Here is a 24,122-nt window from a genome sequence, read left to right on the forward strand (position 1 = left end):
AAGTGGAGGTAATTCCGAAGGGTATATAACAGAATTACGAACATGGTATATATGTTGATCCCAACTTTACACCTCGATTTTGACCAAATGCGGCTATATATAGTTCCGAAACTTACAGGTTCCTCTAATTACAGTGAAATCTTCGTGTTTGTATGTTTTCTTCCATGAATTTGGGATATTTAAGAAAATAAGAGTTTCTATTTTAACTGGCAAATTTACACGTAACGAAACAACGCCCCCATATATAAGCAGTTCTTTCTGTGTTCGGTGGCAGGGCAGTCGATCGGATCGTATCGTTGCTATCCCAATAGCCTGCATTCAACGTTACTCTATGTGGGCCTAGTCATGTAGTCCACGAAGGAAAGTGCCGCAGGTTACCGTAAACGTTGCCCATTTGAAGTTGGCTTTTGGAACTTTGGTGGAGTATATGCATTGTAAGTAAATTCCTTAAAAGTGTTCCGGATATATTAATAACATTTAGAGTAAATACCTTCATGCTGAACACAAATAAAGTAAGACCATGGTTAGAGTTAGAGTAGACTAGCCTAGGCCTAACGTTAGCCCTAAATTGGACCCATCAGTATTACTGGCTATGGTAAATCACAGCTGCCTGCTACTGCCTTTGCTGATACTCGGAATATAAAATGTGATAAATAAATTAAAGTATATACTTGTAACAGACTGGTCAACCTACACATTTTGCAGCCTGGTGATCTTCCAGATCTTTTAAAGTAAAGGCTTAATAATTGACGCACCTCCAAATATTACTAGGCCTACTAGCCTAGTACAGTACTACTATTACTATACTAGCCTACTACTACTGTAGCTAGTACTAGCAACTATACAGCAGGCAACCATAACTTTTTGCAGCCAAGCAGAGTTAAATATTTCATGAGTTTGAATCCATTTCAGGTATATGCTGATCAAATTGTGTTTGTGCATGTTTTGGGGCATTTGGAAATCTTACTCCCTAAAAATAACCAAAATTACCTCAATATAATACCACTAATCTCTGGGACCTGACCTTTCTGAGGTTAGAGGCTCAGATAGATAGAAAATTTATTGTCCATTTCAGACAATACAAAATTACCTCAGAGCATAGCAAACAGCATCCAAAGATAATGGATGTTTACTTAGGCCTTCACTACTGTAAGCTTATCGACAGATGTGTCAATTTAGGGGTATGAAAGAACTTGCATTCGTGCAATGCAAGTTTGAACCATTTCACAAAATATAAATCTTTGGGTATGTCTCTCTGCCATAAAATAAGGCAGTCAGAAAGTCACAACTCCACAAAAACAGATACACAAGCAAACGGAACACTACAGTAAAAGAAAGGGCCTGATAGATTCCATAAACGAGTTACAAAAGTAAAAAATGTGAAAACGTTTCCCGTCTCAGTACAATATTCATCCCCACAATATTCTCTATGTGTAAGTGTGCATCACTTAGCCCTGTGTGTACAGTAGTAGTGGTGTGTCATTGGTTCTGATTCAGAGAACTACAGTAAGTCACATAGGGCCTCAGTGTAGCAGTGTACAACAAGTTTTTGTAACATGAGTTTTTTTTCCTGCACCTATGGGATGAATCATGGCTGAAGGTAAACAATTGAGTATTCATTTTAGAATAACAACGCAATCATGGCTAAGTAATTTAGGCATTTTGATATTAACATTATGATGTGGGTAGTGTTAATAGTGCTGAAGTAATAGCTTGATCAAAAGTATTCCTCAAAGTCCCACAATGCCTTCACAGGGTGACCTACTGTACAGTCACTTGAGCACTTAGGAGTTTTTGCGAAAAGAGCAAATTCCTTGTCCAAAATTGCTAGGTTTGATCCAGTTTTACGGAGTCCCATAACAAAAAACACAGTCTGTGATATATCAATGGAAAAGTGTAAAGATTCAATGTAACATATTTGAAAGGATTAGAGTATGTTGAAAAACCACCAGCTATGCATTTTAAGGAAATAACAGTACCTCATTGAACCTTGCATTGTGTTCACACTAATGAGTTATGAAATTGTTATCTGTGTCTTCATCATTAAAAGCTATTAATTAGGTTGATTAATGGTCTCACATATTAGTGCAATCACAGAGGTTAAATTTCAATCAGGTTATAATGCCAAGGGAATCCAGACCTACTTCATAAAAAGTAAAAAAAATCATGGCTCCTATAAAAATCCTTCATGATAAAAACCAGCATACATACAGTATGTGCAACTAAAGTAGTTTCATATTGGGTATCATGTCCAAATAAAAGCTCTTGATTGTATTCAGTTTTCATACTTTTAAAAATGACCATCTGTGTGCAGTAATTTGGTGTTAGTAAGTAACATGAAAATGCACAAGACTAATGTTCAACAGGCTTTAGATAGTTCTCATGTCCATAGCACAAACCAGGGAGTTGTTCCATTACAACTCCCTGCACGAACAGGCTATTATGATCAGAGTTGTTATGGAAGAAATAAAACTCCCTTGTATGATGTTAGCACTGTACTGTGTGACAAAACACTTAAATGCATACATGTGGTAACATGCTGCTATGATCCGATACTAGCTGGTTGGGTGTATAAATAGATCACCATTATGCAAACTGCACTGCACATGGTTTCCATTATGTAATAAGTTTCATTTTATGAATTTGTCAATTTGACATGTATGATACTGTACATATGTGTAGGCTGCATGTACAACTTATTGTATCTTAATAATATACAGCAAAAAACTATTGAGAACTGTGATAAACAACATTTTCAAAGTGACAGTTGGGGATCTAAAAAGACCACTGAAAGCCTTCTGTAGCGATATACCATGATACTAAACATTATGTATCTCTGCAAGCTAGTGTACCCTGCTTTGAGATGTATGGTTTAAATAAGGTTTTCACAAGTTTGCCCTGTTGACCCAACCACTGGCCTAGACATACCAATAAATAGATCTATCCATGCTTCAAATTGAGTTTTCACAATTTGACCATTTTTACCTAAAGTACCTTTGACCTTCACCAAAAACAATAGGCTTCTTGTACTTGTGATGCATCTACACATACATACTGTACCAACTATGAGATCTGTCCAATAAAGCTTACTGTCATGAGAAACTGTGTTTACAAGCTAGGATCACAAACACAGTACTCCTACCAATGCACACGCACACATATGCCATCGTGAGTGGAAAGTTTCAACATCATTGAAACCAAACATTAAAAATGAACTTAGTCATAATGCCAAAGTCTGTGTACACGAGTAGTCCTGAGCTTAAACCCCAAATGATACGTTGAGGGACTAAATGTACCGGTATACATTGTCTAGGGTGCATGCAATTTTTAAGAAAATGAACTGCTTGCGAGATGAGGCATTGAACCATGCATGAATACTCAGTCAATCTCTTGAAGTGATTGCATGCTAAATTCCTGGGTACAACTTACATACCAAATAATAGATCAATATTCAAACTTAGTAGTGTGGCATTTTTCTCAATTGTTGCATATGCGGTTTCCATGAAAAAAGTGATAGTTAAATTAACTAAACTGACATGAATATTGGACAACATGTACACTAAGTATTGACATCAAATAGGGAACTGCACTGTCAAGACTTCCACTTGCAATTTATGAAACATTTATCTGGACTTATTTATGTTCATTCTCTTGTCAGAAAAGATGGCTTAAATTTGGCACAATTTGAGGAATGCATGAATGCAGAATGAGAACACCACAGCAGATATGCTCCACTTTATTGCAAGAAGTACAGGGCTGCAATTTCAAGGTCGACGCAGGATATCAAAATACTGTAACTTTGAGCTGCTGGTTCATGCTGACCATGGGATGCAGCGAGAAATGGCTTATATGGAAATAAGGAGCTCCCACAAGCATATTTTGCAAACATCCCCAGTTGTCTTTAATATTCAGTAAGTATTGACTGCGAGATATAGCTTAAATCCCTATGACCTGAAGTTAGTTTTCTAAAGTCTTCCCTTTAATATCCTCTAAGTCTGATCAACACACACTATACATAATATAAATTTTGGGTCTAGCAAACCTTAAGTCTAGTGGACCCTCAATGTAATGGGCATCCTCCCCCCCCCCCCCCATGTTGGTACTGCATGTGGTATACTTTTGTTAGTGAAATTAAGAGTTTCATCCTAGTCATTACATTGAGGGATGCTCTTTATTAAACTCCCTTACTTCACTGCAGCGTATTGGTAATCAACTATTCTGGTTGTAATGTTGCTAGTACTGTATTTGAGAATCCTTTTGTTAGTGAAACGAAGAGTTTAATGCTATCCATTACATTTAGGAGTACTCTCTAAGTGTCTACCTTCACAACATCATATAATAAATTATTAACAATCCATTATCTCTTTATATTTATGGCAGAGCTGTAGTCGAGTCCAATTAGCCAGAGCCCGATCCAAGTCCAAGTCCATCTGGTCTGAGCCAAATACAAGACCCCTCAAGTCCGAGCCGACTCCAGATACCAAAGATCACCTTTGGTAAAAATTCTTGAACTGTTATGATAATTATGCACCCAGGAGGAAATTTACCTCATGCTATAATTTTTTCGGACCAGATAAGTGGCAGCAAGCTCTTCCTGGTTCATAAATGTTATAAAACTACTGGGAGGGGAGTCACCAAGGTCCTTCAATACTTTCAGTTACCCAATAAATGCTAACTAGATGCTCAATAATGCCTCCCACAATGGGGGTGTTGGGTCTAGCAAACCTTAAGTCTAGTGGAACCTCAATATTATGGGCATCTCTCTTGTTGGTATTGCATGTGGTATCCTTTTGTTAGTGAAACTAAGAGTTTTATCCTAGTCATTACATTGAGGGATGCTCTTTATTAAACTCCCTTTCTGCACTGCATCGTATTGGTGATCCATTATTTCAGCTGTAATGTTGCTAGTACTGTATTTGAGAATCCTTTTGTTAGTGAAACAAAGAGTTTAATGCTATCCATTACATTTAGGAGTTAACTTTCTAAGTCTCTACCTTCTCAACATCATATAATAAATTATTAACAATCCATTATCTGTTTATATTTATGGCAGAGCTGTAGTCGAGTCCAATTAGCCAGAGTCTGAGCCAAGTCCGAGCCCACTTGGTATGAGCCAAATCCAAGACCCTTCAAGTCTGAGCCGACTCCAGATATTCAAATATGATCACCTTTGGTAAAAATTCTTGAACTGTTATGATAATTATGCACCCAGGAGGAAATTTACCTCATGCTATAATTTTTTCGGACCAGATAAGTGGCAGCAAGCTTTTCCTGGTTCATAAATATTCAGCCAGGGCGCTCAACTTTCAAACCATGCAGGGAGAGGCAAAATCATATTCAAACCACGACCACCGCCAGGTTAAAACGGGCTTGTGAGAACCCTGCTCTACTAAAAGTGATATTCTAGTTACATTTAGGATTGCTCATTAAGATTTTCAAATCATCATCATTGTCATGGTTGCTACTTTTTCTGATGTCATCATCATTTGTGAATTATTGTTATTGTTGCCATGTTACATTTGCCAGTATCAATTTTGCTTATTGTTCTCTCAAAATTGCAGAGTAGAAGGAAGAAATGTTAGCTAATAGTTATTTTACCATATGTTCTTGGTCTCTAAATTGTTTACACTGAGGTCAGTATGAACAGAAGTGTTTATAATAGTTTTCCTTTCTGTTAAAGTATTTTCTGAATCATTTCATTAATTTTATATTTATACTGGAATTTTCAGTAGGTGTTGGCTTCATTGAGGGTCAAAGGCTACTGAAGGTCAGTAGAGTAACATAGAGCATCTAACTCAACAAGGAAAAGTTGGTAGTCATATGTAGTGCATATAGGTTTCTGACATTGAGTACTATTCTATAAATTTGTACAGTATAGCAGAAGCCCATGTGAGATAACTAGATATCTGAAACTGAAAGCCATGTTAACATGATAGTTCAATATTGGAATGATGAATGGAAGTTTGTATGCAGGTGTATCATGTGCTGAGTGCTCTTAGCCAAGTCAAAGGTTATTTGAGGCCAATATAGGTAAAATCTGAAAACCTTCATGATCCCATACTATCTAGTAGCTGCTTTAATAGCTGAATCTTAGGGCAATTAATATATTTATCAGAACAAGTAATGTACCTCAAAAGACTTCTTAAGCTCTTTTGAGCCCCATTCAATATTTCAGTGTATTAACTTCATCATTCTTTTAACAAATTTACTCCAAATTGCTAGTTTCATGTTCTGGCAATGAACCTTTGTCATATCATGTTGCATGAGTGCTGTAACTGGTTTACAAGCTTGCAAAAGTCTTAAAAGGATGATAGGGTGTTGGGATAAATAGTTCAAAATAATATTAACAAAATTGTACCATATTTTGCTTTTCTTTTTTCCCATATGTTGCCACTGCTTGAATAAGACTAGTTGATAGGACTTTTTGTAAGCTCCACCTTTGACAACAAGGTACAGTAGACTTCAACTGCATCTTGTTGGCAACATCCTAGGAAAGTTTCAATAAACACAGATGTTTCTATAAAATGAGGAATCTGATGAACATTCCAATACTGAGAGTCTTTATTGGACATTTCAGCAGGAGGCAATAACCAATTCTGCTATCGTTACATACTGTAGGTCCTTCATAAAATGCCACTTAAAGAACTGTATTACTTCCTTGGGAAGGTGAATTTTATTGTCAAATACAACATCAAATACAACCTGTCCAACTCCCCCCCCCCCCCCCACACCTCCATTTATCCCGAGTAGTTTACAGAAACTGGGACAGAACATATTTTGTGGGAAACAAGGTTAAATAATGTTGTTTGAGGTATTGAGCATTTATCTATATGTCCCTTTCGAATCTAGATAGAAGGAAGTAGCAAACAATGCAAGGAAAACATGAAGTTCAAGTGGATGCTTTAATTGTTTTTACCCAAAACATTGCTATATTCATTGATAAATATAATCCACTTCAAATTCAGTACCGTTATACAACATGCAAAAGAGTTATGGTATTGATGTACTTTCTGAATTTAGACCATTGCAGGTGAACAAGTTTAACATTGGTTTTTAATTTGATTCTATGTAGAAAACAGCGGTTACATAATGAACCTCAGATACAATGTCGTGTAAATACATATTACTGCTAGGAGCTGTTTAACAAACAGTGAAAGAAAAATTTATTACTTGACTATCAAGAGATTCGCAGAACTCCACTCCTTCAACAATATTTACATTGGTGCAGGCTTCAAAGCAGTGCAAGGGCAACAACTACCTATCTCTTTAAGAAATTTCCAAGTGCTTTCATTTCTTTTGAACATTTGCATATGTTCAAAAGAAAAATGACAAATTAAAAGATGTGGTCTTTTCAACATGTTACCACATCTCCCCCACCCCCCTCTCTCCCCCATCAAAAAAGTATTGCATGTACAGCAGTAACCCTTTTTGTACATGTGCAATATATGGGCAGAGCCTTATTCATGACTTGACCAAGCCCTTTATCCATTTGAATAGCACAAGTTATGTCAGTGGTATTCACATCAATGCCTCATAGAAAATGTGCCTCATGGTAAATTTTCTAGCTGATAGCATGAATGTGAATGAGCTGAAGTTGTAGAAGTTGCTTTGTTTATATATTTCTGAAAGTAACATGAAATTTCATATTGATTTTAATGAAAATATTTGAATTTATCAGTAATAAACAGAAAGAAGACGTAATGATTTCTGCTATAGTGTCTTATCTCTGCCTCTTATGTTAAAATTGTGTTCATTGGTTGGTCCTTGTACTTCGAACATATTGCTCCCTAACTCAGCAAACCAATATTCGATCTGAAGATGCTAATTCAGACAGCTTACTGTTCTAGCAAGTTCTCGACCAATTATATTGATGAATTTGCATCTGGATGAATTTGCACTGGATGAATTTGAATCATGCCAACAATGTAAGGAGCCATTTCTTTAAACCTTGCAAGACTGGTCTATAGAGTTTCAGCTAATGTAATACAAGCCGATCGATGAAGAATTCAAATACTGTGTAATCCTTTCCTACTTCAAAGGTGTACGTGGTCGAAAGGTTTCCTAGTAAAATTACTGGTCCTTTCAGATCTGCAACTTCATCTTGAGAACTTCTTTTTGGTCACATAGTAGCTTGAAACAATTGAAAGTTGGAGACAGTACTTTGAAGATATGTGCTTCGGCACCATGTACCCAGTGGCGTAGCCACGGGGGGGGGGAGGGGGTGAGGGCAACAGCCCCATGAAAGCTTGTCGCCCGCCCACTGGGATTTTGGGTGTCGAAAAAATTACATGTGCGAAAAATATATCATTCATTGGTCTGCATGGTATCGAATCTCCATGATGACCACTCATGAACGACCCTTCGACCGCGGACCGGCAGTAGGCTATAGTTGCTGAAAAACCTGACGTGACATAGCGCATAGGCCGAGATATGTCATGATATTTCAAAGCAACTTACCAGATTGTCTTTTTTCTTCTATTTCTCTAAACTATTTGATGACCATATCAAGACATGGGGATCTCAAAATAAAGGATGTTGTGAAACTTTAGAGCAGCTTACAATGCCTGGGAAGTGTTATTTCCAACGATCTAGGAGGTCTTTATAGCTGAAAATTTCCCGTACGCTGAGCGCCAACCCATGGTGGCACTCCACTCAGGTAGTAACAAGACGCCCTCCCAGGAATTGGTCAAGCCCCCCCCCAAAGCGCCCACCCCTCCACTGGAACAATCCTGGCTACTTCACTGCATGTACCACAGGTTTATCTGATATCAAAGTGAAAGCGGCTTTCCACAAGAATAAAGAAAGCATATCTACATTTTTGTGTAACACCTACACAACTCAATCCCCACGCAAAGAAGACTACCTACGTATAGTTTTCATTGAGGATTCCAATAATTCCTGCAATTTCCTACCAATAACATATGGAAAGTCACTCCTGTTATCGTGGCGGAGCTAGGGTATTGGTAAGAGGGGGTGAGAATGGTCTGTATGGGCGCTTTCGACTTTATCGAAGCGGAGCGCCACCACAGGTTGGCGCAGAGCGTACAGAAATCTTTTGAGTAAAGATACTCCCTATATGGCCGGAAATGACCCTTTCCGGGCCTTGCTAATTTGCAGATAAACGAAGAATAAATAGGTGTCATCGCCAACAAAATGTGACAAATTTCAATAGGTAGATGAGAGCGCCATAAAAAAAGTCAATAATCGCGAATAAGTAAAAAAAGTGATATATAGCTGAAAAGGGCGCCAGCAGTCCATATGAGTCCGTTGGGGGGGGGGGGCATCCGCCCCCTGACTGTATTGACGCTCCGCCACTGTTGGGAGCTCAGTGTAGGAAGAGAAAGGGGGGGAGAGGGACGGTATTTTTTAACGGTTTGGGTGAGCGTCTGCAATGATTCGTAATGACATGTTATCGCAAGCGTTCAACATGCTCAAATAAAAAGAATGAATGAGAAGGAATTCATATCACTTTTCAATCATTTTTTGAAACAAATTGAGCGAATTGATCGCTAGTAATCTTGAAACTGGTTTTATCACGGTCATTGTCATGTTTCTCATATGTACCTTTCACATATAGAAGAATTCTGTACGTAATGTTATCAGAAATACTTTTAAAATGACACCAAAGAGATTAAAAATTCTTTTCGAATTTGTTAATAATATTGTCTTTTAAGAGACACCGTAGACACGTTGCTCGGTTGGGTTTACTGCAATAGTGGCAAATGGAGACCAATATCCGCACTTAGTGGACCTAATGTTATAGTCGTGCATTGACCTTGAACAGAGGGGCCTACCGTGAAAACGTACGGAAAATTCATCCTTTTATATCTCAGCGAGACAATTCCACTGGATACAATAATACGACTCAAAAGTCCTTAGATGTGGTCATCATAACAATCACAATAAAAGATATGTATGAAAAGCAGATTAAAGATATGATGGAAACTCAAATGTGGACCAAAAAACGATGTCCCTACGGATGCCGTTTAGTGACATTTACATAATTTGTGTGTAGTAGGTTCCGTAGCTCTTTTGTGAAAAACTTTGTAATATGCTTAAAGTTGGTAGTTCATCCATGCTTTAGATTAATGAGAGACATAGATTATCACGTTTTATATGAGGAGGGAGGCTATTTTTAAAAATCTGGGTAATAGGTACTGTAACTCTTTTCTTGGAGAAAGCTTGGAATATGCGGATAAGGAAGAAAGTTTCGAGTTCCTCCCACGCATTAGATAAATGAGGGACCTAGTTCATCACGCTTTGCAGGGATATCTAATATAATAGGTGTAAGAGAAGCGGTGATTGTAATGAAGGGAAGGGGGAATGGGGGGGGGGTAAATGATGTTACCAGGGGGACCTAATAATTTGTCCTAAATGAGATTTAAAAAATTCATTAATGTAAGTAAATTTCATTACTGCCTGCTCTCGCTGATTTCTTTTAACCCCATAGAGCGGAGTGTGTGAGGTGAAGAAGGGTAGGGCAGGATGGGGGAGGGATGATAAATGACGATGTAACCAGGGGGCTGATAATTCGTTCAATAAGAGATTTGAAAATATATATATATGTAAGTTTATATCATTACTGCCTGCTCTCACTGATTTCTTTCAACCCTAAGTTACGCTTATCGGAAGACTATACGCCGATAATACAATTCTTTAACAAGGAGATGCTTCTAATTTATTAAACTGTGTAACTTTCACTAATCTATTTGGAAAAAAATATGCTTTTAAGTTGAAAGACTCAGTTAGGATCAATTAAGTAGAACAAAGATCGTTGCGTGCTGCGTGTAACGATGAAGTTTCCTACATTGGGATGGAAGAGTATCAGGGAGTGTAAGATTGAGTGGGAAGTTAAATGACGGTGTAACTGAGAAATTAAAAAAAATCTTAGTGATAAAATCATTATTGCTTGCTCTTTGCTGATTTAACATTAGAAAAAGTGTCTCTAATCATTAGATATTCCTTTAACATACGAGGTTCGGTTGGGGTAGGGGGGGGGGTGGACACTAGACGGATTGACGGGGAAGAAGATTGGGAGCCAGTGGCGGAGCTAGGGATATTGGTCAGAGGGGCGAGAAAGGTCTGTACGGGCGCTTTCGACTTTATCTAAGCGGAGAGTATAGGTGTCATCGCCAACAAAATGTGACAAATGTCAATAGGTAGATGAGAGCGCAATAAAAAAAAGTAAATAATCGCGAATAAGTAAAAAGTGGTGAATAGCTGAAAAGGGCGCCAGCTTCCCATTTGAGTCCGCCCCCCCCCCCCCCGCCTGACTGTATGGACGCTCCGCCACTGCCTGTTATGACATTAGAAACAAATACTGATATGAGATGAGTGTGGTATATACCTACTCACGACTGATAACAGTATTATAGTGCATGTTCTAGCCTTTTGACATCGTATGAATCTAGCAGACAACGTACAGGTACCGTCTGGTACCATTATCCGTTTTGAGTGCTATTTAGGGGTTCTAGGACAAAATCCCCCCGGACAAAATCCCCCCAGACAATATCCCCCTGACCCATACAAAGCCTGCCTGCAACAACCAGGTATGGCCCAGGTGTGACAGTCAAGGCATGGGACATTGCACTGGTTAGGGTACCGTTCAGGGGACTGGTCAGGGTACTAGTGAGGGTACTGGCGAGTGTAACTGTGAGGGCTCCTGTTAGGGTACCTGTGAGGGTACCGGTCAAGGTACTGGTCATGTGACTGGTCAGGGTACCGGTCATCATACTGGTCACTCTACCAGTCAGGGTTCCACTCAGTGTACTGGTTAGGGTACTGGTCAGGATACCAGTCCGGATACTGGTCAGGGGACTGGTCGGGAGATCATTAAGGGTAATTGCGAGGCTACCTGTTAGTGTGGCCATGGGATACAGCTCCATGGTGTGACATTTAAGGGACCGGTCAAGGTACTGGTCAAATTACTGTTTATTGTACCAGTACTAGTAAGGGTACGTGTCAGAGTATGTGTCAGAGTGCCTTTCAGGATACCAGTTGGGATACTGGTCGAGGTACCGGCCGGGGTACGAGCCGGGGTACAGTCCAGGGTACTGGTCAGGGAGGGGTACCGGTGGGGGTAACTGTCAGGCTCACTATTAAGGTACCAGTCGGGGTATGGTCGGAGTACTGGTCCGGGAACCACTGAGAGTACCACTGAGAGTACCAATGGAAATACTGGTGAGGGTACCGGATGACGGTATTGGATGACGATACCGGGGACCGGGATGACACATTTTTGTAAAGAATTGATGGGATTTTTTATAGCTTGGGGAGATTTTGGCTTGGGTGGATTTTGTCCTAGGGGGATTTTGGCTCTGGGGGATTTTGTCCTAGGGGGACTTTTTCCGGGGGGATTTTGTCCTGTCACCCTATTTAGGTATTAGTATTGGACCAAAAACAGTATTAATGTCGGCACGAAACAAATGTGGAACCATGGAAATATTTGAAAATTGTCAGCACTGTGGCAAGTCCCCAGACATTTTGATATGTTACCATTATAGTTAACAAATTGGGTAAAGCCTGTTCAGGGAATGATGATAAGCAGCCCCTCCACTTTTGTTTTTGACAAAATACTATACACTCAAAGCCAGATTTTTAAAGCAAACAAATTATGGCTCAGGAACTAATGGTATACTGGCAGTTTTGAACTAAAATCGACAGTGAATATTACATGAATTGCATCAGAACATAATTTAAGTAATGTATAAATGCATGCGCAGTTGCAACTGTTCACTGTATGTTTATTTTTTTTCACTCCTCAGAGGAATACTGCTACAAACAGTCAAACAACAAACAATTTTCAATTGATCAGGAATACAACAGAAACTGTCCATTTCTTTTCACTACTGTACAGTATACTGTGTTGCTGACTCAAAACATAAACAGAGATAGAGGCAGTGAATGCGATTGCTTAAAATTCATCAAAAATTGTTGACGATTTGTTTTTTTAAACTTCTACCCAGAAATCTGGCTTATTTCCAAACAGATACAGTAGTGGAGATTAGCATGATATTAAAAGACGAGACACAATAAAAATTGTACAATCATATTCAAGCAGTTGATTGTATTTTCAATCCCAGTTTATATTTTCCACAAGATTTATTTCACATAAACCAGGATACTTGCACTATTTCATGACCTCAATTTACTGACCTCTCTCATACATGAGAAACATTTTGGGAACTAACTTATACCTCAAGTATTTATCTGGACTTACCAGTATAGGCTGTATCTAATACCGTAACCAATGCAAATCACCACAATATCATGGAGTTTCCATGCTTGGAGGGACAAAATTATACACTATACCCCTGGATTGCACAATTTCATACCTATAGTTACAAGTGTTGTGGTTTTACAGTATGTTTCATTGGGCTGCACTAGGTTTCCATGACATTGGTGCTAGTTGCATGGGCCTTTGCTGTATTCACTCCCCTCAATTTTGAGGGGAAATAATTTAATTTTGTTTAAAGAATAAACTGGTTCTTGGTGTAATAAAAGACCACAAGCTTTCAGTAATTAAGTCAGGCCTAACATTGTTAACTTTTCCCATAGCATAACCCCTGAACCCCACTTGTAGAATTGTGAAACTGTGGTTCAGAAACAATGCAGTGTACCCCTGGAGATTTTGAGGGATAAAAGTTTGAAAGATTTTTATAATAGTAATCTGCTTAACAAATACCCTTAGTCCTGCACAAGTATCTGTGTGGTGGTTGTTGAAAATTACTGTACTATGGCTTGCTGATCTTGCTTGGAATACAAAATTAAAACATCTTAAAACATGAGAAATGCATTTAAGAACAGTTAAAGCAAGGTAAGGCAGCAAAATATCCAGTAACCTCAACACTTAAGCATCAGGACCACTTCAGTTGTATAACAAGTTCTATGTTCTTGACAAGCAGCTGCAAATGTTCCCTAATACTTACAAAAACATGTAGTGCCACAATGTCACCAAACTAAAATATTTCAAGAAGTACATTGCAAAAGAATGAGTCCATTTATACAGTTAAATATGTAGAAGACTTCCCGTGAAGACTGGTCTGCATTCTCTTGGTTCTGTCTGCTTGAAGCTTATACTATTAATTTCCTCTATCTTTTATATGGTGTAACAGTGTAACATATCCTGGAACTAGTTAGTTTTCTGTTACTGCTCTGCATTTATGTGAAGCAAATACTACATTACTGTGCCAATCCAACAACTATTCCCAGCAACTTCCTAACTCCATTGAAAGATGTGCTGTGTCCCGGAGGATATACATGAGATGTGTGAATCTACTTCGCGATTTACAGGACATACTTTTGCTTTGCTTGGCATCGGCTTCTATGCAAGCTTTTAATTGATAAGCCCAACAAGGAGCTACTGTATACCACTATGTACAGCATGATGAAAAGCTTGGTTGATGATTGTATTCACCCCACTGTAAACTGTGTGATAATCTTGCCTGGCATTTCTAATTAGAGCATATCCTTTGCTGTATTAGCCTGTAGATCTATCCATCTGTTGGTACAAAAAGAAAAGCTTTCTCTTAAAGATATGCTGATTTGGTCCCAATTATAGCACGCGCAATATAGCTTGGAATGTTTTGCAATTACCGATTAGACCTCACATGACCTCACACTCTACAAATGAAGAAAACAATGAACTGCTTTACAAAACTAAATCTCCTGTAATTCAGCCAATATTTTAATCATCTCACAACCTTTCATATATACTATTTTCACTGTAAATTTCAATTCGTTTATCCATCCCATTTTGGGCCCATTAATTCTTGATTCATCTTGCCTTGTATACAACATTACACATTTTATTTATGCAGCCATGCATTCAATTGGAGCTGAAACAGCTCCCTACCATAGCAAGTGCTTTTAGAAGTTGCAAGTCATTCAAGCTTTACCAATTGTAAAGGTTTCAAAATTTAAATATGCATGTACATTTTATGTGGACCTAGCCTGACAATTTGGTGTTGTCTTGCATTGACCTTTAAGATTAAAAACCAGAGAGTGGATATAGCTCTAGTGTAGTTAAATACTATGGACATAGAGGAAAAGATACCACCACATTAACCAGATCATACAAAAGTTTTCATCCCTTCTGATTGTTTCTTTCTTCATTCCATAACTTTGGAATAAATTACCTCAGATGTTACTCGTATTTGAGATAATAGAGTCCTATGGTAGCAAGTTTATGCGATGTCAAACCTACAGAATATTAACTTACTTTTTGGTTAATTCAGAAAATATCTTCCATTTTGCTGTCAAAGATGCAGTAGGTCACCACATCAGTCTGTCCCAGACGGCATCTGTGCTCTAGCTATGATTGCAACCGTTCCAACATTGACTTTTTCACTGCATGGCAGCTACATTGTACAGTGTTATTCCCTTGGATAGTGGGCTGTTGTCATTCATCTTGAGATTGAGAATGTTGATCATCAAATTTGGCTGAGAAAACATTAACAGTGCCAATCAAATAAATATCAAATGGTCAGAGTGTAGATCTGTGCATTATTTCAATTTTTATTGTACACTTCTCTCCAATATATTTTGGGCCAATACAGAGCTCAGATCTTTAATACTGAATATTGCACATTTAGTCAACTTGGTATTACTTATGGATCTAAATAGACTTAACAAAATGACTTACAGTATATGCAAGGGAGGGGATAGAAGGCTTTATCAAATTTTTGTGTTATATATATTTTTGGAGGATGTTAACTTTTAATTAGGTGCACTCAGCTTTTGTAATAGTTACATTATGGAAATGTACTGACTCAATAACCTTTTGGATGCATGGCATTGTTATTTTGTACAAATTTTGGCTAGTTATAAATAAGACACTTGAAACACAATGCATCACTTGAGAGACTTAGATTAAAGGTATTCTGCATTGGCCCAAATTTGATGCTGAATTTTCTAGTATTATATCCTTTAACTGTTTTCATTGATACCCTCACTGGGATATTCAGACATCTTTCTGTACAGTGGTGTTTAGAATGTCTGAGAATATTTTGGAGAGTAAAGACTTCCAAGAACTTTTTGAAAAGTTATAGCAGTTATAGCATCTCTTATTCAATACAGGCTACTTGTAAGTTGCATTTGCATGGTGACTTCAGTCTCTAATAATCTAGGCATAGCTACTGTACAGTATAGTAAAGGCTTCATAATTGACGCACCCCTGTAATTGACGCACCTTAAATTATTACTAGCAACGATACAGCAGGCCACCTAAACTTTTTTTGCAGTCAAACAGAATTACATATTTCATGAGTTTGAATCCATTTGAGGTATTTGCTGACCAAATTGTGGTATTTTTTAAGCTTTTAACACCCTCTCCCCAGTTTTGCACGTTTTTTGGCCATTTGGAAATCTTACACCCTTAAAATACCCAACATTACCTCAATATGATAACACTACTCTCTGGGACATGACCTGTCAGAGCTTAGAGGCTCAGAGCATAGCAAACAGCATCTAAAGTCAATGGATGTATACTAAGGCCTACACTACAGTTAGCTTATCGACAAATGTGTCAATTTAGGGGTATGAAAGAACTTGACACGGCAGACATTTTGTGGTCAAATTCTGCTCAATTGTATGGTGCATAAGCACAGAACCTTAAATATTTTGAGATCAGAACATTTCTGAGGAACTACACATATGAAAAACACATACAGTTGAGTAATTTGGATTTTTCCTTGATAGATATCATTGATCAAATCCTTAAGTGCGTCAATTAAAAGCCCACCATGCTACAGTATCTGGTCATGATTAGGGCAATGTATGATATATATATGCACAGTAGGCTAAGAAGTTAAGCTGACCTACTTGAAATCTAATTTCTCTGGCAGTTGGTATTAATTTGTAGCTCAACTACTACAGACCAGTTTACCCTTGTTCCAATGCTAAGGTAGTGTTAGGACTTGGACTATGGCCCTAGGCTATAGTCGAACGTAGGCTAGGCCTTACAAGTTTTAGGCTAGAAGCTAGTCTAGACTATAGTATTGAAATATGGGTATGAACAAATAACGTGAAGCTGTATGCAACAACGTTATAATATCAACGTTATTAATATCACCAAACTTTATTGACTAATCTCATGGACCTTACCTGAAGTTGTTGGTGAGACGTTTTCGTGTTAACGGTACTTTTTTAAGAAAAAGTCAACAAGGAAAGAACCTGGGCACGAAAACCAAACTTCCCGGCGAACGACTGACCCGATCTCAAGCCCAGTCCCCTTACATCGGGAGGGAACAGATACTACACATCATCTTATATTAGCCGAAACTGTTATTGGGTTGCATGCAATGCCATCAGGGGTTGCAACTTTGAACTTCTCCACCTCAGGGTAGATAATAACATGTAAATCAGTTGCGCCCACCAAAATAAGCTCCACCTAGCGGATAAAAGCGATACGGAAGCTTCGTGTGGACTTTTATATAATGAAAGTCTTAATAGCTGTTTCTTTCTACAAAAAGGATGTATTTATTTAAGAGTCTGTTGAAAACAATTTACTTATGACTCTTATGGACCCGTTTATTTATTTTAAATAATGTTAAATACACTGTGTATTATTTTCAGCAACATTTATGGACAATTTGGGTGTTTCTCGGCGTTAAAACTCCTCCTCGATTTTTTGACCAAATTTAATACATTTTTTCCAAAAAATTGCGATAACTTATGACTAATGGACACGTTTACTTATTGTAGACTATGTTCAATACACTATGTAGTAATTTCAGCTACATTGATGGACAATTAGGGTGTTTCTCGGGGTTAAAACTCAGCTCCACCTCAGGGTAGCTCAGTAACGCGATTGATTTGGGAAATTTTAAAAATCGATTTTTCACCAAATTGAATACATTTTTACGAAGAATTGCGATAACTTATGACTATAATGGACCCGTTTATTTGTTGTAGACTATGTTCAATACACTATGTAGTATTTTCAGCTACAATGATGGACAATTAGGGTGTTTCTCGGGGTTAAAACTCAGCTCCACCTCAGGGTAGCTCAGTAACGCGATTGATTTTGGAAAATTCCAAAATTCGATTTTTCACCAAATTGAATACATTTTGACGAAAAATTGCGATAACTTATTACTATAATGGACACGTTTACTTATTGTAGACTATGTTCAATACACTATGTAGTAATTTCAGCTACATTGATGGACAATTAGGGTGTTTCTCGGGGTTAAAACTCAGCTCCACCTCAGGGTAGCTCAGTAACGCGATTGATTTGGGAAATTTTAAAAATCGATTTTTCACCAAATTGAATACATTTTTACGAAGAATTGCGATAACTTATGACTATAATGGACCCGTTTATTTGTTGTAGACTATGTTCAATACACTATGTAGTATTTTCAGCTACATTGATGGACAATTAGGGTGTTTCTCGGGGTTAAAACTCAGCTCCACCTCAGGGTAGCTCAGTAACGCGAATGATTTTGGAAAATTCCAAAATTCGATTTTTCACCAAATTGAATACATTTTGACCAAAAATTGCGATAACTTATGACTATAATGGACACGTTTACTTATTGTAGACTATGTTCAATACACTATGTAGTAATTTCAGCTACATTGATGGACAATTAGGGTGTTTCTCGGGGTTAAAACTCAGCTCCACCTCAGGGTAGCTCAGTAACGCGATTGATTTGGGAAATTTTAAAAATCGATTTTTCACCAAATTGAATACATTTTGACGAAAATTGCGATAACTTATGACTCTAATGGACCCATTTATTTGTTGTAGACTATGTTTAATACACTATGTAGTAATTTCAGCTACATTGATGGACAATTAGGGTGTTTCTCGGGGTTAAAACTCAGCTCCACCTCAGGGTAGCTCAGTAACGCGAATGATTTTGGAAAATTCCAAAATTCGATTTTTCACCAAATTGAATACATTTTGACGAAACATTGCGATAACTTATGACTATAATGGACCCGTTTATTTGTTGTAGACTATGTTCAATACACTATGTAGTAATTTCAGCTACAATGATGGACAATTAGGGTGTTTCTCGGGGTTAAAACTCAGCTCCACCTCAGGGTAGCTCAGTAACGCGATTGATTTTGGAAAATTCCAAAATTCGATTTTTGACCAAATTGAATACATTTTGACGAAGAATTGCGATAACTTATATGACTCTAATTGACACGTTTATTAATTGTAGACTATGTTCAATACACTATGTAGTAATTTCAGCTACATTGATGGACAATTAGTGTGTTTCTCGAGGATAAAACTCAGCTCCACCTCAGGGTAGCTCAGTAACGCGATTGATTTGGGAAATTTTAAAAATCGATTTTTCACCAAATTGAATACATTTTTACGAAGAATTGCGATAACTTATGACTATAATGGACCCGTTTATTTGTTGTAGACTATGTTCAATACACTATGTAGTATTTTCAGCTACATTGATGGACAATTAGGGTGTTTCTCGGGGTTAAAACTCAGCTCCACCTCAGGGTAGCTCAGTAACGCGAATGATTTTGGAAAATTCCAAAATTCGATTTTTCACCAAATTGAATACATTTTGACCAAAAATTGCGATAACTTATGACTATAATGGACACGTTTACTTATTGTAGACTATGTTCAATACACTATGTAGTAATTTCAGCTACATTGATGGACAATTAGGGTGTTTCTCGGGGTTAAAACTCAGCTCCACCTCAGGGTAGCTCAGTAACGCGATTGATTTGGGAAATTTTAAAAATCGATTTTTCACCAAATTGAATACATTTTGACGAAAATTGCGATAACTTATGACTCTAATGGACCCATTTATTTGTTGTAGACTATGTTTAATACACTATGTAGTAATTTCAGCTACATTGATGGACAATTAGGGTGTTTCTCGGGGTTAAAACTCAGCTCCACCTCAGGGTAGCTCAGTAACGCGAATGATTTTGGAAAATTCCAAAATTCGATTTTTCACCAAATTGAATACATTTTGACGAAACATTGCGATAACTTATGACTATAATGGACCCGTTTATTTGTTGTATACTATGTTCAATACACTATGTAGTAATTTCAGCTACAATGATGGACAATTAGGGTGTTTCTCGGGGTTAAAACTCAGCTCCACCTCAGGGTAGCTCAGTAACGCGATTGATTTTGGAAAATTCCAAAATTCGATTTTTGACCAAATTGAATACATTTTGACGAAGAATTGCGATAACTTATATGACTCTAATTGACACGTTTATTAATTGTAGACTATGTTCAATACACTATGTAGTAATTTCAGCTACATTGATGGACAATTAGGGTGTTTCTCGGGGTTAAAACTCAGCTCCACCTCAGGGTAGCTCAGTAACGCGATTGATTTGGGAAAATTCCAAAATTCGATTTTTGACCAAATTGAATACATTTTGACGAAGAATTGCGATAACTTATATGACTCTAATTGACACGTTTATTAATTGTAGACTATGTTCAATACACTATGTAGTAATTTCAGCTACATTGATGGACAATTAGTGTGTTTCTCGAGGATAAAACTCAGCTCCACCTCAGGGTAGCTCAGTAACGCGATTGATTTGGGAAATTTTAAAAATCGATTTTTCACCAAATTGAATACATTTTTACGAAAAATTGCGATAACTTATTACTATAATGGACACGTTTACTCATTGTAGACTATGTTCAATACACTATGTAGTAATTTCAGCTACATTGATGGACAATTAGGGTGTTTCTCGGGGTTAAAACTCAGCTCCACCTCAGGGTAGCTCAGTAACGCGATTGATTTGGGAAAATTCCAAAATTCGATTTTTCACCAAATTGAATACATTTTGACGAAAAAATTGCGATAACTTATGACTATAATGGACACGTTTACTTATTGAAGGCTATGTTCACTACACTATGTAGTAATTTCAGCTACACTGATGGACAATTAGGGTGTTTCTCGGGGTTAAAACTCAGCTCCACCTCAGGGTAGCTCAGTAACGCGATTGATTTGGGAAAATTCCAAAATTCGATTTTTGACCAAATTTAATACATTTTGACGAAAAATTGCGATAACTTATGACTCTTATGGACACGTTTATTTTTTGTTTTTGGTAGACTGTGTTAAATACACTATGTAGTAATGTTAACCACATTTATGGATATTTTTGGTGTTTCTCGGGATTACAACTGTTTTTTATAATATTTTTTTTACAAAAACAAACAAAGAAAACAGCGATGAAGTATAATTTAACCAGAATATATCGTTATCAAAATGTATGTAACTTTCACTGTATTAATTCATCACCTTTCCACCATCCAAGAAATAAAAAATGACTGAAATTTCACAAATCAACAGTGCGAGAACGATACTGATTATAAAAAGTTGCAGAGACTATACCAAGTGGAATACGTGCACTAAACTCACCTCACTGCTTCTAATTTTTTCCGAGTTTCGTATTAAATGTTTCTTATTTTGAAAGGTTCGAAAATTTTTAATTCCGAGTCAGGTGTGTCAGTTCATCAGTTAAAGCTGTACATTTGCGAAATTGCCCTTCAGTAGTTGTACCATCCCCCCCCCCCCCTCCCCCAACATTTCTGGAAATGTAACTTTGCCCTCTTTAAATACGTAAAATACAGCCAAACCAATGAGCAAAAGAAGATTCCTACATTCTGCAACAAAAAGATACCTTGACACCTTAAAGTAATATGGAACAGTTTTAATGCATACTTACCGACCACAACTCGATTAAATAATTTAATTTAATCGTAACCTGTTCCTGCTACTTTCAGGTAAGTAAAAATATTGCAACTGGATAGCCAACTATTAATACACCGTGTCACCTAAACCAGGACCATGCTCGAATTTTAAAACTATACACTGATTTGTGAGAATGACTGTTTCCAATAATCCATATTAAGTAACCACACATTGACAAGTAAACTCAAAGAACACCTGGCAGGCACAGTTAAAGTAAAATTTGATTCCAAATAGAAACCCAAACAAACAGTAGCTACTATCTACAACATTATGTTAGACATAGATATAAACTGTTGTAGACCGTGTGATTTAATCAGGGACCTGCTATTTCTAAATAGCAGGTCCCTGATTTATTTCCCAATTATGTTTAAGCTCTTCCTCCTGTGCAGTAGAAGATACAAGTTTGAAGGACTCTCAAATCAGTACTACATGCTAGCATGTGGTCCCTGTGGCCTGCTATGCTGACTGCAGGCAACCTCCTGCCAGTAGAAAATGAAAAAGACAGTTGACTGCAGAAGGAAAACCAAGGAAGTGGTGCCAATAAGACAAAATACAGGGACCATGTCAGAAATGTTTAATGCTAACACTAACACAGTAGCTATGTTGCACCAATTTACCTTTGCTTATGGAAGTACTGGCTTTTATAATAAAAAACTTCAAATCAAACAAAGCTTATTATAACTATGTGTGAAATTGAGATGTTGCCACATTGCAATGTGAAGAAGTATGTTGACATCCATTCAAGTTAACCAGAATGTAAAAATACATTGTGGTTTTGATGATATGGTTTGAGTATCTTCTTTAATGAATATGACACCTGAACTTGTACAGCATTGTGGTCATTGTGGTTAATGGCGAAACTTGTCGGCGGACGAATGTCCAATATTGAAGAAATCCAGTTCTCAACTTGATGATTTCCACTTCGGAGGTCTACTACTAATGAATGTCCAAGTTGTGCTTGCAGCTTATTTATCCTTGGATTCCTGTCCTTGGGTAACTCAGAGGCCACAATAAGAAGTGCTTGGACGGCTACACAACGATGGACGACTTTGAAGCCGGCAAACTTGTGACAAATCCACTAATATAAAGACAGCTATAACTCTACTGTCAAACTAAGTGAGTATTTACTCACACTGGAATTGTAGGATTCACTTGAGCGAGATGTTATAAAACTCCTTGAGCCAAGATGGTTAAACCAATCCAAAAGGTCACTTCACCTTTCCAGGAAATCCTCACCTAGTGTTCTAAAAATAGCACAGGGGATGTCCCCTTTGCAGCACTCCAATGTTCTAGCATGTTCAAATGTGTTCTGTGTTGAATGATCTAAATTATTCTCAAAAGTTCTAACTCTTCTAGAAGCTTCTCAACTTTTCCAAATATTCTACACACACCAGATATGCACACACACCAGGCATTTCTATACTATGATTCTTAGATTAATTTATAATATTCTAAAATATTGATTAATAATACAACTATTTGTTGCAAAAATCATACAAATTATTGAGATTACTTAGGGGTCTGTAACAATGTATTTACAATGACAGCTATATGATATATTTGAGCTTTAATGCAACTGACAGACTTCTTGTACTCAATATCCCCAACATGAAAGCTTATCCAAAGTTTATCTCTACAGTCCAAATAACAACCAGAGTCCAGACTATCATTGATTATGATGCTAAGCTCGGCTGACTGCACATACCTTCATCCTTGGACAGTGGCGTACCCAGCAGGAGGCAGGGGGCAGAGTGCCCCGACAGAAATTTTTGGGGAACCGATGGTGAATATTCAAAGCGAGCAAAAAAAAAATTAAATATACTCTCTTTAGTTCATGAATGTAGGTAAAAAAATGTAAATAAAAGCACCACTTGGCATCTAAGCCCTTTTTGAAGAACAAAATTGTTCAACCCTTCCCCAACAACGGCGATCCACCACTATGTGCCTGAAAATGGGGACAGAAATTTAACTTTGTACTTTTTAGTACGCAACGTAGTTTAAACAAGAGCCCAAGGGCACCGTGGTTCCTTGCGTAGAGGTATATGACAATACACATAATATTATCAAGCAAGATTGGGCTCAAATAGTCCAAGTAATTGTGGTCCTACATGTACCAATAAAGTAACCAACACTATAGCCAACACTTGTGATCACAATTTGTGATCAGATTTTTTATCAAAAGGCACTTTTTAGTTCTAAATATGGCGTAGAAAATGTAAGAAATATAAGGTCACCTACAAGCGGGTCAACAGATATGATAACATTAGTGACCTCAGATCACATGACCGTTAAGTTTGAAAATGTTCCACCACCACATTCACAACTTGTCCCAAAATATCAACCGTGTCACACCTTGGCATTGGGATTTAATTGCACTAAATGTCTGAAAATTAA

General features: G+C 37.5%; 3 protein-coding genes and 2 long non-coding RNA genes across 6 annotated transcripts in view; 4 read left to right on the forward strand and 1 right to left on the reverse strand.

The window, feature by feature from the left end:
* Positions 1–24,122, forward strand: part of LOC139981265 (uncharacterized) — a 155,251-nt gene that overhangs the window by 100,395 nt on the left and 30,734 nt on the right. The gene's annotated exons all lie outside the window — the stretch shown is intronic.
* The window catches only part of LOC139981354 (uncharacterized), a 125,035-nt gene that overhangs the window by 72,425 nt on the left and 28,488 nt on the right, over positions 1–24,122 (forward strand). The gene's annotated exons all lie outside the window — the stretch shown is intronic.
* Positions 1–24,122, forward strand: part of LOC139981250 (uncharacterized) — a 164,710-nt gene that overhangs the window by 67,081 nt on the left and 73,507 nt on the right. The gene's annotated exons all lie outside the window — the stretch shown is intronic.
* Positions 337–7,874, forward strand: LOC139981486 (uncharacterized). Its single transcript, XR_011797862.1, has 4 exons — positions 337–434; positions 3,659–3,911; positions 4,381–4,496; positions 5,054–7,874. It is a non-coding gene; the product is annotated as an uncharacterized lncRNA (long non-coding RNA).
* LOC139980984 (uncharacterized) lies at positions 13,065–15,434 on the reverse strand. Its single transcript, XR_011797753.1, has 2 exons — positions 15,221–15,434; positions 13,065–14,500 (listed from the first exon to the last, which is right to left on the reverse strand). It is a non-coding gene; the product is annotated as an uncharacterized lncRNA (long non-coding RNA).

The sequence above is a fragment of the Apostichopus japonicus genome, chromosome 15 (genome assembly GCF_037975245.1).
Source record: "Apostichopus japonicus isolate 1M-3 chromosome 15, ASM3797524v1, whole genome shotgun sequence".
Taxonomy (NCBI): Eukaryota; Metazoa; Echinodermata; class Holothuroidea; order Aspidochirotida; family Stichopodidae; genus Apostichopus; species Apostichopus japonicus.